The following is a 14,557-nucleotide window of genomic DNA, read 5'->3' on the forward strand; positions in this document are numbered from 1 at the left end:
CTGATTGCTGAGTTTTAGAAAAGCAGGCATTCGAACAGAACAACGGGCAGATTCTGCTTTTTAAAAAAGCATTATCCCTGGAAAGAAAAACACTGCTCTGTGAATGTGACCAGGGCTCATCTTTTTGCAATAATACTGACTGGTTTATGTGCCTCTTCCCTTGCCTTCTTGTTTTAAGTAAGCAAGAATGACTTTTCCAGCATATAAGGAGATAATGTAAATAACTCTGCCCTCTGACGTGTGTTAATGTCAAGTAACATACATGGTGTTAGTTCTTTCAGCAGAATGAGAGGCCCTCAGTGGAAGGAGGCCAGTGCCAAGACGGAGGTTCAGAAACTGTGGATCAGGAGACAGCTTGACGTCAGCTCACACTTGTCCGGGCATAGGCATGTTACCGTGCCTTGCCCTTTCTTCTGCCGAGGCGCCGTATAGATCTTTCGTGGCATTTTGACTTGACATTTCACAGCTGCTGCAAATCCACTAAGCAGGGACGTGCCACTGGCACTTTGAGGCCACTGGTAGCACATGGTTTTGTCAAGGGATGCTAAATTTGCTGAGATAGTGAAAAACTGGCATGTATTTATTTGGGGTTGATACAAACTCCTGCGAAACAGGCACCCATCCTGGAAGAACACTTGTAACACTCATTCATCTTGCGTTGTTCACTGTGCTCTAATGCTACAGCTGTCATCCGCTCTCAATGAAGGACTGTCATATTGTCAATCCTCAATAATAACGGAACAATTGTCACTCCCCATGTTGAAGTATTGCCATTGTAATATAATTCAGTTCATATTAACAATGCTTTGATGACAACTTCCCATTCCACCCTTTCAGCCCTCCCTCCCTCCTTTTCTTAACCAGAAGGAAATGTATTTTGACAATATCTCCAGTGTTAACGGTTTTCTGCTTTTAAAACATTTTGGGCCCCATAGCCCTCATTGAAACGTCAGAGAACACACCAGTCTTTTTTTTTTTTTAATCCTTATGGAACTATCTTGGGATTTGGGATTAGGTAGTGCCTTGCCTAGAAGAACTAAAAGTATTTTTCACCCCTTTGTCTTACTTATTCTTAAGACATTCCCTGTTTATAAGGGAGCACAATTAGAACTCAGCCATATTCACTTCAGGGTCTACAGTCTGTTCATTAGAAAAGGCTGCTTATTTTTCCAAGTATTAACAGTGAGGTCAGGAACTGCTTACATGGTGGAATTAACTACCCTAATGAATTTATATTCTCTGATTTTCCCTACAGGGGAACTTGGTTCTATGTATGAGTCTTCACCAATTTTCAAGGTACTTTCCTGTCACAATAGACTATTTTAAACTGATTGAGAGTCTTGTCTTTGTTAGAATTTTCCCAAGAGCTAAATCTAGGTGGGCACAGTTGATGTGATTAAAATGTACGATGCATACCTGTGAAGCTCTTCCAGCCACACTGGCGCAATTTTAAGAGAAAAAAAAAATTGCTGTGACCGTTGGATGTTTTCACTTTTCTGTTTTTAATTCTTCACTCATCCAAATACTTGCCCCCAAACATGTGACAGAATGTGGGGACAGGGAGAGAGTTCGCAGAAGGAAGGAAGTTGGATGTCAGAAACCACCAGAAATTTTTGTAAGGTCACAAATCCCCCAGATGACTGTTTGGAAAATGTTACAGTCTTGCCTTCTGGGGGCCTCTTCCTCACATTCTTATAAGCTAAAAATCAGGACTTTTTTCTTTTTTTTAAACCTTTCTTTTATTTATCTTTTTCAAAAAATTATTTATTTATTTATTTATTTTTGGCTGTGCTGGGTCTTCACTGTTGTGCAGGCTTTTTCTCTAGTTGTGGCAAGTGGGGGCTACTCTCTAGTTCTGGTGCTCTGGCTTATTGCCGTGGCTTCTCTTGTAGCGAAACACAGGTTCTAGGGTGTGAGGGCTTCCATAGCATTGTGGCCCGTGGGCTCAATAGTTGTGGCCCGTGGGCTTAGTTGCTCCGCAGCAGGTGAGATCTTCCTGGAACAGGGATTGAACCCATGTCTTTTGCATTGGCTGGAGGATTCTTTACCACTGAGCCACCAGGGAAGTCCCCACATCAGGACTTTTGAAGCAGCACATTTCTCAAAGGAAACGAAGTTGAAGCTGAGTAAGGAAAAGAATGCTGCATGGGATCTGAAAGTTGAACAGAGCTAAAGGTAAATGAGTCTAGAAATGTCTCCTATTGGCCTCCACAAATGGAGACTTGAGAAATAAAGAGAAGAGGGGTGAAAAGCAGAGGGAAAGGGAAAAATGCGTTAAAACACGCGTGTCGTGTTCAAATCGTCATCTGCTTGGTGTTCCGGTGCAGCTTGGGACAGTCCAGAATTTGAAACTTTTATCTCTTCGTTCCCATGTTGGGGGAGACCGGTTTATGAGCCTCTCAAGGTCTTCACCATGCAAGAGGAGACACCTCAGGGCCGTGAGGTACACAATTGTTACTCAACAGCTTGGAACAGGAAGTGGAGGCCCTGCCACTAACTGAAACTTCAGACTTTGTGTAAAGTTGTGTGCCCGCTTGGGATGCTGCCAGAGCACAAGGACCCAGCCCTGTTCTCCAGCAGAAAGTGCCGTGGAGCCCACAGGAAGCCCCCCAGTCACTCTTGCATGAGGCTCTGCCTTGCCGCATGTTCCTCATGTACAGGGTCAGACAAGGGAGACGTCAACACTCCTTCCGACTTTGCCCCTTTGAAAAAGGAGGCCCAGGTCGGGATGGGGATGCGGTGGGGGTGTGTGTGAGGCACGGTTTCGGTGACCCATGTTTAGAAGGCAACTCTTTGTTGTACCGACAGGCCCTGCCAGCAGCCATTAAAGCCACAAGTTAGGGACCATCAGCCTGACTTTTGCATTCATTCCCTCACTCATTCCCTCCCTCCCTCACAAAATGGTTAATAGTGCTGGATCTGCAGTGGGACCACTAGGTTTGAATCCCAGCTCTGCCATTTCCTGGCTGTGTGATTTGGGTGTGCTCCTTACTTGTTACTAGTAAAATGTGAATAATGATAGTTATCATTCAGTTCAGGTCAGTTCAGTCGCTCAGTCGTGTCCGACTCTTTGCGACCCCACGAATCATAGTACTCCAGGCCTCCCTGTCCATTACCAACTCCCGGAGTTCACTCAAACTCATGTCCATCGAGTCGGTGATGCCATCCAGCCATCTCATTCTCTGTCGTCCCGTTCTCCTCCTGCCCCCAATCCCTCCCAGCATCAGAGTCTTCTCCAGTGAGTCAACTCTTCGCATGAGGTGGCCAAAGTATTGGAGTTTCAGCTTTAGCATCAGTCCTTCCAATGAACATCCAGGACCGATCTCCTTTAGAATGGACTGGTTGGATCTCCTTGCAGTTCAAGGGACTCTCAAGATCTTCTCCAACACCACAGTTCAAAAGCATCAATTCTTTGGCGATCAACTTTCTTCACAGTCCAACTCTCACATCCATACATGACCACTGGAAAAACCATAGCCTTGACTAGACGGACCTTGGTTGACAAAGTAATGTCTCTGCTTTTTAATATGTGATCTAGGTTGGTCATAACTTTCCTTCCAAGGTGTAAGCATCTTTTAATTTCATGGCTGCAATCAGCATCTGCAGTGATTTTGAAGCCCCAAAAAATAAAGTTTGACACCGTTTCCACTGTTTCCCCATCTATTTCCCATGAAGTGATGGGACCAGATGCCATGATCTTTGTTTTCTGAATGTTGAGCTTCAAGCCAACTTTTTCAATCTCCTCTTTCACTTTCATCAAGAGGCTTTTGAGTTCCTCTTCACTTTCTGCCATAAGGGTGGTGTCATCTGCGTATCTGAGGTTATTGATATTTCTCCTGGCAATCTTGATTCCAGCTTGTGCTTCTTCCAGCCCAGCGTTCCTCATGATGTACTCTGCATAGAAGTTAAATAAGCAGGGTGACAATATACAACCTTGACATACTCCTTTTCCTATTTGGAACCAGTCCGTTGTTCCATGTCCAGTTTTAACTGTTGTGTTAATATAATAATGGGAAGCTCCACTTCCCGGGAGCTTTCTGAGGATTCAGTGAGTTAATATGACCTCTGATCAGTACCTTTCACTTAGTAAGACCTTGCTCAAGGTTAGCTGTCATGTTCATTTATCTCATGAATGAGAGATGTCTACCCACCTCTGCTCACTGAGATATCCTCTAGTTGAGGTCTCTCCTGAAATATGCTCCCAGGATGATGGAATTGTAACATTCCCTTTAAATCCTAGTTTGGTTTTTCTTTGCTTATCTCATTGTCTGAATCATTTTAAAAACTGTTCTCCCATTTTAAACAGTGCTAGAGGTGAGATCACACCTTTGATTGTTTGAGGGAAGAGTGATGGAGTTAATTCCATTTCTCCAATTTTGAATAGTTATGTACCTACCTTGCTCCCTCTTCTTCTCTTCTGTTTCTTCTGTTCTCCTTCTTCCTGCTTCTTTTTTATCATCATTCCTACCTCTGCCCCACTCTTGGAGCTACTGTTCCAAGTAGCAGGTGTATAACCATGTTCATTCATAGTTGGTGCTTCAAGACTTTCTCCCCAAACAGTGTAATTTGCCTCTCTAAAACTGAAATAATTCAATATGCATCTATATAGAAATGCTTGCATATTATTGGACATTAAATAACTCCTACCTAAAGAAAATAAAGTCTTATTTTAAACATCAGGAGTATAAAAGTTTAAAAAATATTCACAGTGTGTCATACAACAGTGATTCCATGAAAGTTTTATGGAGTGCATTCGGAGGCAAGCAGAACAGATCCAACACTTGCTAAATAGTAATTGTAGTTCTGTTCTCTCAGGGACTTGGGTTGAATTAAATGTATTAGCTCAGATTGTCATAATGTTTCCAGAATGGAAGGAGGGTAATATTTTATGTTTATGTAATAGTGGAAGAAGACTGTTATTATGTATAATATATATATTTGAATCCTATTTGAATCAGTGAAAGGTTCATTCCTGACACTGATTCCTATACTCTGGCAAGATGAGGTCAGCATGAAAGACATAAATATGGCAATTACTCTGTGTGTAGTTTAACATTTGCATTTTTCACCAAATTATGTTGTCCTTTTGTTAAGCACTTTGCCCTGTCTATGGTTGGTTTGTTTTTTTGTTTTTTTTTTTGAGGGGGTGGGCATTGGAGTTTCTAATTCCTGTTGAACATCATATTAGATGTCATATGGTACCCAGGGGTTAGAGGAAGGAGGGTGGACACATTAGTAGATATCAACCATATTCACCTTGTCTGGGAGAGAATGGGGCTCATGAATTGTGCCCATTCATGTGGAAGGGCCACCTGCGATGAAGTGCCATCTTTTCTGCCTAGAGTTGAATTCCTTCTGTGACTTCCATGCAGTGGTTGAGAACCACGCGAGGCATACCTTGCTCTTGGGAGTTTTGAAATGTCTCCCAAGTTCCAGATACATTTCTTTGACTCCTATCCAAATGTCAGCTCATTCATTCTGATGATTGCAGACGTCCTCAACACGACGATGGACTAGAAATGAGAATGAGAAGGCAGCCAGCTCTCCCTCCCCACTCCCTCCCCCTCCCTCTTCCTTGGTTTTTCTCATGTGAGACTCCATATTCATACTCTATAGGCTCCCCTGGTGGCTCAGTGGTAAAGAACCCACCTGCATTTCAGGAGATGACGGTTCGATCCCTGGGTCAGGAAGATCCCCTGGAGGAGGAAATGGTAACCCACTCCAGTATTCTTACCTGGGAAATTCCCATGGACAGAGGAGCCTGGAGGGCTACAGACCATGGGGTTGCAAAAGAAAAAGGACACAACTTAGTGACTAAGCAACAACATCCATACTCTATAAAGGGAGAGAGTCAGCAGTCAGGGCGTCCCTCCCTTTCCCTTTCCTGTCCTAGGCATTCAGTTCGCACGTGCATGGTGGTCTCGTGTCTCCCTCTGTGTCTCAGTGTGCTCCCTCTCCCTAGTTCTCTTGTTTGGCTTTTGTGAGCATCTGGGTATGTTTGTGGTTTCTCTCCGTACCCCAGCAGTGGCAGAAGAGTTTACCTTTGCTCTCCTGTGTGTCTTCTTTTTCTTTGGGGGGGGGGGGACAGTGTTGGTAGATGTGAAAGTAGAGTTGCCTTGCTGTGAAAAGATAAAAGAGAAAAGTCTCAGATGCATTTTCTGCCAGTGCGTTAGCACTCCAGAGTAGCTCTTGTTGCTGGGTGTTGGTGACACTGGGCCAATCCAGTGAAGGGGCCCTTTTGTCAAGTTCTTGCCTGACCGTGAGTTCAGGAAGCACTCTTGGGGAGTAGGAAAGTCAGAAATGGAAAGAGTGGGGGAGTCATGGCAGTCAGCCCGCAGTGACAGTGCAGTGTGATGAGTGCAGGGCAGGGGGCCTGGTGAAGGAAGCCTCATGGAAGAGGTGATGTCACCTCCAAGGTCAGGCCCTGGAGACTCCACGAAGGGGAATGTTTCTGACCAAGGTGTGTTGGGACTCTCAGACCTCTTGAGTGCTCAAGACTCAAGCTCATCATGAAAGATCACCTGAAACAGGGCCCCTTGGCTAGTGGGCTGCAGGAGTGAGTGGATACACAGATTCCCCCAGGCAGGTCAGATGATGTGGCATCATCATCCAAAGCTTCAGTGATGCTTTGACAGGTAGCTGTCTCAACTGCACCAGCCCCACCTTGGCTCTGCCTTTGGAATGTAACTCTTCTTCCCATCATGCCCTCAGCCATCACCCTAAAGAAGGTTATGGCATTTACCTTGGTCTAATTTACCACAGCGTTGTTCCTGTACAAACGGAGGTTACTGCAGCCGTCATTCCAGGAGCACCTTCCTGAATAACAGAGGAGCTTGTACGTGTCAGTTCTTTGTGTTTTGTGTAGACTGATTCCTTTACTCCTGATAACAATCCTGAAGGGTAGGTAGTATTATTATCCGCCGTTTTATAGATGGGGAAACTGAGGTATAAGGTGTGCCGTGGTTGCCCAAGGCCACACATCTAGCCGGTGGCTGAACTGGTATTAATGGACTCAGACAGTATGGCTTAGAAGTCATTGCTCTAAATACAGAGGTTGCTTCCTCAAGATACCACGTGAAGTCATTGTGCTTAGCCCTAGGAAGTCCAGGAAGTAAAATGCAAGGTCCTTGCCGCCAGCAGAGACAACAGATGGATATCAAAGTATCAGGGTTGTCATGGGTAGGGCATCTTGCATTTCTGGGGAGGATGTTTGTTGGTGGTGGAGTGAGTGTGTCTTTACCTTAGGAGCACTCTACCTGGGTCACCCAGATGGAATGGGGGGACAGCAAGGAGGACCCACCTTCACCTCACCTTTGTATGACCTGGGGGAGGGTCGGCTAAAATTACAAAAAAATATATAAAAAATCGGAAGCCTTGTGTAGGTTGTGTTGTCTTTGATTTACTTGTTTTCAACATCCTTAAATTTTTTATTTAGGGCACTGAGGGGTACACCTCTGCCAGTCAGCTGTGTGACCTTGGATGAGTCATTTTGTTCCTTGCCTTATCTGTAAAACCAGGGAGTAGGATCAAATTATGTCCAAGGTCGCCTCCAGCTCTGAAGTCTTTTGGTTCTGTGTTTCTCGTGTTTTCGCGTAGAGCGCTGGCGGCACAGAAGGCATCTAGCGCCTCCGAGCGCATTGCCCTCTGATTTTCTTCTTCACCGCGTAGAATTTCTGAAGCATCCTGTGATCTTTATTAATCACACAGAGACTGTCATCTTCTCAGACTCCAGTGGAATGGCTAAGGTGCCCTTTGCAGAAGATACCGCGGCTAATGTTCTCATTACTGACTAATTGGCTAAAGAGACTTCTCTCACATTGCATTTAGCCTGATTGATAGTTTTCTATCACCTGATGGGTGGAATGGACAGCCAAACCAATTATCCCCTCAAAGAGAGCCCCATCCGGCAGAGCAGCGCCGCCCTGAGACAAAAGGCCCTTACAGGTGATGTCAAGTCAGGGTGCCTGCCTAGAGTTTGTTAAATGAAATGGTTTTCTGAAAAGTAGTTTGACATGCCCTGAAATCCATGTGCCTTGGGTCACCCCTAAGCTCACTGGGCCTTGTCTTACTGAAGAAGGGTGCGTTTCAAACCTGGAGAGCTGGGCTGTCTGGTTAGCACGAAGCTATTGCTGCTTTGCTTTGTGCAGAGGGAAACAGAGCGGCCGTTCAGAACTGAAGCTGCAGGCCTCTCAAGAGTCATGCCACAAGGACAGGCGCACTTACTCAAGACACAGTCTTATAGACACCCAGCATTACTCAGATTTCCTTTTCAGATTCGTTTTCTTTTTCTGTTGCTCAGGCTGTTGAGAGAAAATTCAGGTCACTTGCTTAGTCATTTCAATGGAGGCCATTTCTTTTTAGCTGATTTATCGAAATCTCTGGTTGAAGCGCCAACTCTGGTTTCAGAATGGAGTGATCCTCATGTGGTAAGGATTCACGTGCAAACTAAGTCAGGAAACTTCTTCCTTACCTCTTAGTTCTTTTTTTTTTTTTTTTAAGCAGAGGGTCAGAAAGCATTTCTAGTACTTCATGGTAAACAGCCTTGATTTTTAAGATGTTCCAGGGAAATAAGAATTGGGGTTCTAAGCGCCTCACTTTCCAGGTAATGTACTGAATTGTGTTACCCAATCAGCAGCAGAGTAAGGGATACCAGTGAAATGATACAATGTCTTCTACTTCGGTCTCCCCCCAGGTAGGGCCACTATGATGTCAGCTTCTGCTTGGGACCAACTTGTGCCAATATTGGTATGATACAAAGCTTTGTGGTTGAAGCCAGTGTCAGTCCATGTTGGGAAGGAAGATGGAGGAGCCCAGGAGAAGGGCTATAATTGCAGTGTATAACGTGTTGTACAGGCTTCCCTGATGGCTCAGACGATAAAGAATCTCCCCACAGTGCAACAGACCTGGGTTCAATCCTTAGGTCAGGAAGATCCCCAGGAGAATGGAATGGCAACCCACACCAGTATTCTTGCCTAGAGAATTCCATGGACAGAGGAGCCTGGCAGGCTACTGTCCATGGGGCTGCAAAGAGCCAGACACGACTGAGCCTTGTTGCCTTCCAGGGCTCTTCTTTGCTAGTTTTTTTCCCTTTAAAGCCACTTTATTGAGGTCTGACTGGCAGCCTAAAACATTCCTGCATTTAATGTACGCAACTTGGTGAGTTTGGAGGTACAAATACGCCTATGAGATCATCACCACAAACAAGACCTTCAACTTACCCATCCCCTCCAAAATTTTCCTCCTGCCCCCTTTATTTTTTAAAAGATTAGCTTTTTTCCCTCCATGGTACGACCACAACATAAGATCTACCCTCTTGCAGATAGGTATGCAATTCAGCATTGTTCATTCTAGGCCCCTTGTGCAGCGCATTTTCAGGATTAACTCATCTTGCATATTGAAGCTTTGTAGCCTTAGACTAGCCCCCCCCAACATCCCCCTCCCCATTCTTAGATGCTTTAAGATACACACCAAGGGTTTGACCCTAGAGGACCAACTGCCGGGAAAAGAAATGAAACAGAAGAGCATGATTATTTTTGTAACCTAACAACTTTTAAGTAAATTGTCCTTGCGTGACTATTAAATAGGGAGAGGAAGAAAGGATATTTCCCTTGGAGTGGGAAAAGGAAGGCTGAAAGTATGTTTGAGAAAGAAAATGGGACCAGTTCCTTCTCAGCATCTCTGTTCCTTCTGCCCAAGGAGATCCTGTTACTGTGGCTTTCCTGGGATCAGGGGTGTGCCATGCAGTCTGCACTGAGCAGTGGAAGGGGCTGAGACCAAAGCTGAGACCCTTGAAAGGGTCGTTGTGTGGCATGGCAGCAGCATAGCCATTTCAAGAGGGGTAGGTTTGGAATTGTGGTAGCTCTTTCATTCTCCGAGTAGTATTCCCTGACAATGCAGATTGCAGTCGGTAAATACGCACATTCCTGCATGGGTGACTGGGGTCTCTGCAGCCCGCTCCCTGACTGCTGTATCCGCCTGTACTGCAGCCTGCAACCAGGGCAACTGGTCCCTTCTCCTCTTGCCTCATGTTAGCATGTGCTATGGCATTAGAAAATCACACACACTTGGTATTTAATGAAAACCTTGACCGGCAGGGTATGTAAGCAGAAACACTATGAACAGCATAAGTCTGTGGTATAACAAGCTATTTAGAAAAGAAATATGTCCTGATCTGTACTTTCCTTTACAAGCCATTTTCTGTTGGAGGTATGCTTTGTTTCTGGTTTGAGTTCATCTTCCTCCATTCCCAGCTCTGCTGTTAGATCTGTGAGCTCCACAATGAGAAAGACAGCAGGGAAAACCTCTAACAAAAAAATGAACAGCAATGTGTAGAAAACAAACTTACGGTTACCAAAGGGGAATGAGGAGATAAATTAGGAGTTTGAGATCGACAGATACATAACATGGACCTGCCGTACAGCACAGGGGATTGTACTCAAGATCCCGTGACAACCTATAATGAAAACGAATCTGAAAAAGAGCACATGTATAGCAGACATATATTTTAAATGTATATATCTTCAGAAACATATATCTGAATCACTCTGCTATACACCTGAGACAAACACAACATTGTAGATCAACTACACTTCAATTTAAAAAATTAAAAATAAAATAAAAATAACGGTGGTGAGAATGGGGGAAAGAAAGTAAACAGCAAGTTCTGAAAAGAAATAAAGTTTTATCCCTCAACCTTAAATGGAACAATTTGATGTTAAACTTTATTGTTCTATTGGGCTTCCCTTGTGGCTCAGATGGTAAAGAATCTGTCTACAATGCAGGAGACCTGGGTTCAATCCCTGGGTCTGCTGGAGAAGGGAATGGCAACTCACTCCATTATTCTTGCCTGGAGAATTCCATGGCCAGAGGAGCCAGGTGGGCTGCAGTCTATGGGATTGCAAAGAGTTGCACACGACTGAGTGACTAACTCTTTCACTTTATTGTTCTATTAGCATTTTAAGGGAAAGACTTCATATATTTCCTAGAGGTAGAGACACAGTTTATCTCTTAAAAACTGTATTTTATTAAGTCATGATTTCATTAGTGGTGCTATTGTATAAAACAGGAAAGAAAACCTGGTCTTGAGTTCAAGCTTCAGCTCAGAAGATGACTGTATTGATCTCAGTCATTTGGAGCATGGACCTTTCATCTCTGAGGCTTTAACCTTAGATCTTCCTAGACTCGTATTGTTGAACAGCTAAACACGTTTTGACTTATGTCTGATAAATTGCCTTCCAGTGGGGTTTGTGAACACTTCCCTGCCTTCTACCCATAAAGAACCCCCACCATTTCTTGCTTTGATTTGGTTGTATATCGTTCAGTGAAATTTATTGGAATCAGACAAGGAGGGTGTCACCTACAATCAAACAATATTAATAGCGATGCCTTTTTTAATGTTGTTGTTCAGTTGCTAAGTTGTATCTCACTCTTTGAAACCTCATGGATGGTAGCACTCCAGGCTTTCTTGTCCTTCCCTATCTCCTAGAGCCTGCTCAAACTCATGTCCTTTGAGTTGGTGATGCCATCCAACTGTCTCATCCTCTGTTGTCCCCTTCTCCTGCCTTCAATCTTTCCTAGCATCAGGGTCTCTTCCAATGAATGGGCTCTTCACATCAGGTGGCCAAAGTATTAGAGCTTCAGCTTCAGCATCAGTCCTTCCAATTCAGGGTTGATTCACAGTTGATTTTATTATTAAAATCAGGGTTATTCAGGATTGATTTCCTTTAGGATTGACTGGTTTGATCTCCTTGCTGTCCAAGGACCTTTCAAGAGTCTTCTCCAGTACCACAATTCAAAAGCATCAATTCTTTGGGGCTCAGCTTTCTTTATGGTCCAACTCTCTGGAAAAACCATAGCTTTAACTATACAGACCTTTAAATCCAAAGCAAAACAGAACTTTGTTCAGTTACTGAGTAATTGAATTCATAGATGTTTGAACATTGGACAATAAAACCTCAACAAATTTGTAAAGGTTGACTTTTTTCATCAAAAGTTTCTGTCAAAGTCAAATCAGAACCGTATTATCACACATCAGATGTTCTTTTATAAGGAGTGAACTTCTAGTTTGCAGCTTGAGACCAGGTTGTATTCAGTCCCGTCTCTTCCATGAGGCTACTGGGTAAGCAGTAGGAGCCCTGGCAAGTACATGGAAACTCTGGGTCCTAGCCTGACCTCTTTCATGACACTTGGCTGGCTTACCTCACAGGATTCTTGTGAAAGGTATAGAAGCCTCTCATGAGCATTTGGGTGCTATACAAAGCTGTTGTTGTTTGTCTGCACTGTGAGAAGAAGGGTTTTCCAGGTGTTGCAGTGGTAAAGAATTCACCTGGAGAATTCCATGGACAGAGGAGCCAGGTGGGCTACAATCCTGCCTGAGCGCGCGCGCGCGCACACACACACACACACACACTGTAAGAAGAGCTGTCTATAAGGATGACTCGGAGAGACCCATTGTAAGATGATTAGTGATCAAAAAAACAATTTATATTCAGGCAGCTGTGTTTTCAAAAGCAGGTAAATCATTTAATCCATCTCATGAAGGTTTAAAAATAAGTGAAGGAAGTTTTTGAAGTCTTCTGTCTCTGCCCAATGTGCCCTTCTCACCCATAAATGACTGACTCCTCCTCACGACCCCGTGTGAGATGGGGCACTCTCATCCTACCCATTTCACATACCTGCGAGTTGACACCTGGAGAGATTAGGTGACTTTTCCCGGATCACAGAGCCAGGAGGCATCAGAGCTGCTTTAAATGCGGGTTCTCAGTGCTCTTCACCACTGCGCGGTATGTCTCATGTAGTATCTCGCACAAAATCGAGCCCCGGTGAGTGTTTGCTCACTGATGGTCAAATGCCGTTAGAGACTCAAGGTCCCCTGTAGGCTGGACCCAGTCAGCCTTTCCCTCTGACTCATAGTCTGCCCCTCAAAACCAGTGAAACCTTTTTCGCCCTGTCCTCCACTTTTCACGGTTACTTATATTTGCTCATTCTTTCACTTACTCTTTTGGCAAAAAATGCTTTTGACAGTCTCCTCAAGACTAATAATACAAAGTCTGGGAAATAAAGTACTACATCGTCCCTTGTGCCTGTGGAGTTCATTGTCAAAAGTGGGTGGCAGAATCCTAAACAGAGTCATTATGGTTTTTTATAGAAAGAAGCAATAATAAAAGCATGATGGTGTCACGAACAGTGTGAACAACTAGTGGAAGGCTTCATGGGGCAGCTGACATTTGGACTGGACTTTAGAATACGTAGGAATTTACAGGTAAAGAAATAAGGAAGGCAGAGGGAACAGCATATGGCAAGGCAAGGAACCAACACTGGAAGGAAATGCAGGACAGCGGGGAGCACTGAAGCTAGAGGTTTGGGTGAGATCGGGACGGGCTCTCTGTGCCACTGGGTTTTAACTTCATCCTGTAGGTGAAACTTCTGAAATGTCTCATGAACTTGAGGCGCTATGCGCCTTTTTGAAGTTTTAAGTATAATTGATTTACAATAACACATTAGTTTCAGGTGTACAGCAAAGTGACTCAGTTATATATGTATTTGCAGACTATATTCCATTATAGGTATTAGAAGATATTGAATATAGGTCCCTGTGCTAGAGGGTAAATCCTTGTTGCCTATCTATTTTATGTATAGTAGTTTGCATCTGTTAATTTCATATTCCTAACTTGTTTCTCCTTCCCTCCCTCTCCCCTTTGGTGCCCATATGTCTCTTTCCTGAACACCTTTATTTATTTCACTGAACCTCCTAGGTCGGCCCTTTCCCAGACATTGCCTCCATCTCTTTTTCGAGGCTTGAGTCCTTCCTGCTCTGCCAAGCCTGTCTGCATCATGTATCGGTTTGACCAAAAGTTTGTTCGGGTTTTCTGTAACATCTTATGGAAAAATCCAAATGATAGTTCTGCCTGAGCGTCTCCCTTTTCTAAATCCCTCGATTTTGTATTTGGAAATTTATTGTGCCTCTCATTCACGGTCATCTTTTTCATGGATTTATGTCATTGCTTGGGGATTCCCTGGTGCCTCAGACAGCAAAGAATCTGCCTGCTATGCAGGAGACCCAGGTTCAATCCCTGGTTCAGGAAGATCCCCTGGAGAAGGGCATGGCAACCCACTCTCGTATTCTTGTCTGGAGGATTCCACGGACAGAGGAGCCTGGGGGTGGGGGGTGGCGCTTACAGTTTATGGGGTTGCAAAGAATTGGACATGACTGAGCAGCTAACAACATGTCATTGCTTCAAGGCAGAGATGGAGTCACGAAGAGCAAGGAAATGCTCATGAGGTGTGTTTCTACAGCGCGCGCAGTGCCATGCTGGTCATAGGTTGTGTTCAATGAGTATTTTTAGGTCTATTGATTGTGTGAGAAGATTGTGGTCTATTGAAATCCATGTGAGAAGAAGAGTTTTAGCTGGATCCTTGTTCTTCTGTAGCTTTTCAAAATTTCAAACACCAACTAGTGTTCCAAACACCTGTTCACAGTTACAAGTTGGTGACCTCTTCCAGAAAACACAGGTTTTCGCTTTCTATAACATTTTGACCGGGAAGAAAACATCAAGCA

The 14,557-nt window shown here is 44.2% G+C and overlaps 1 protein-coding gene across 2 annotated transcripts in view; it reads left to right on the plus strand.

Moving 5' to 3' along the window:
• The window catches only part of MAML3 (mastermind like transcriptional coactivator 3), a 466,711-nt gene that overhangs the window by 117,920 nt on the left and 334,234 nt on the right, over positions 1-14,557 (plus strand). The window lies entirely within an intron of this gene.

Source organism: Moschus berezovskii, chromosome 19, assembly GCF_049115385.1.
Source record: "Moschus berezovskii isolate FMDL1 chromosome 19, NW_MosBer_1.0, whole genome shotgun sequence".
In the NCBI taxonomy this organism is placed as follows: domain Eukaryota; kingdom Metazoa; phylum Chordata; class Mammalia; order Artiodactyla; family Moschidae; genus Moschus; species Moschus berezovskii.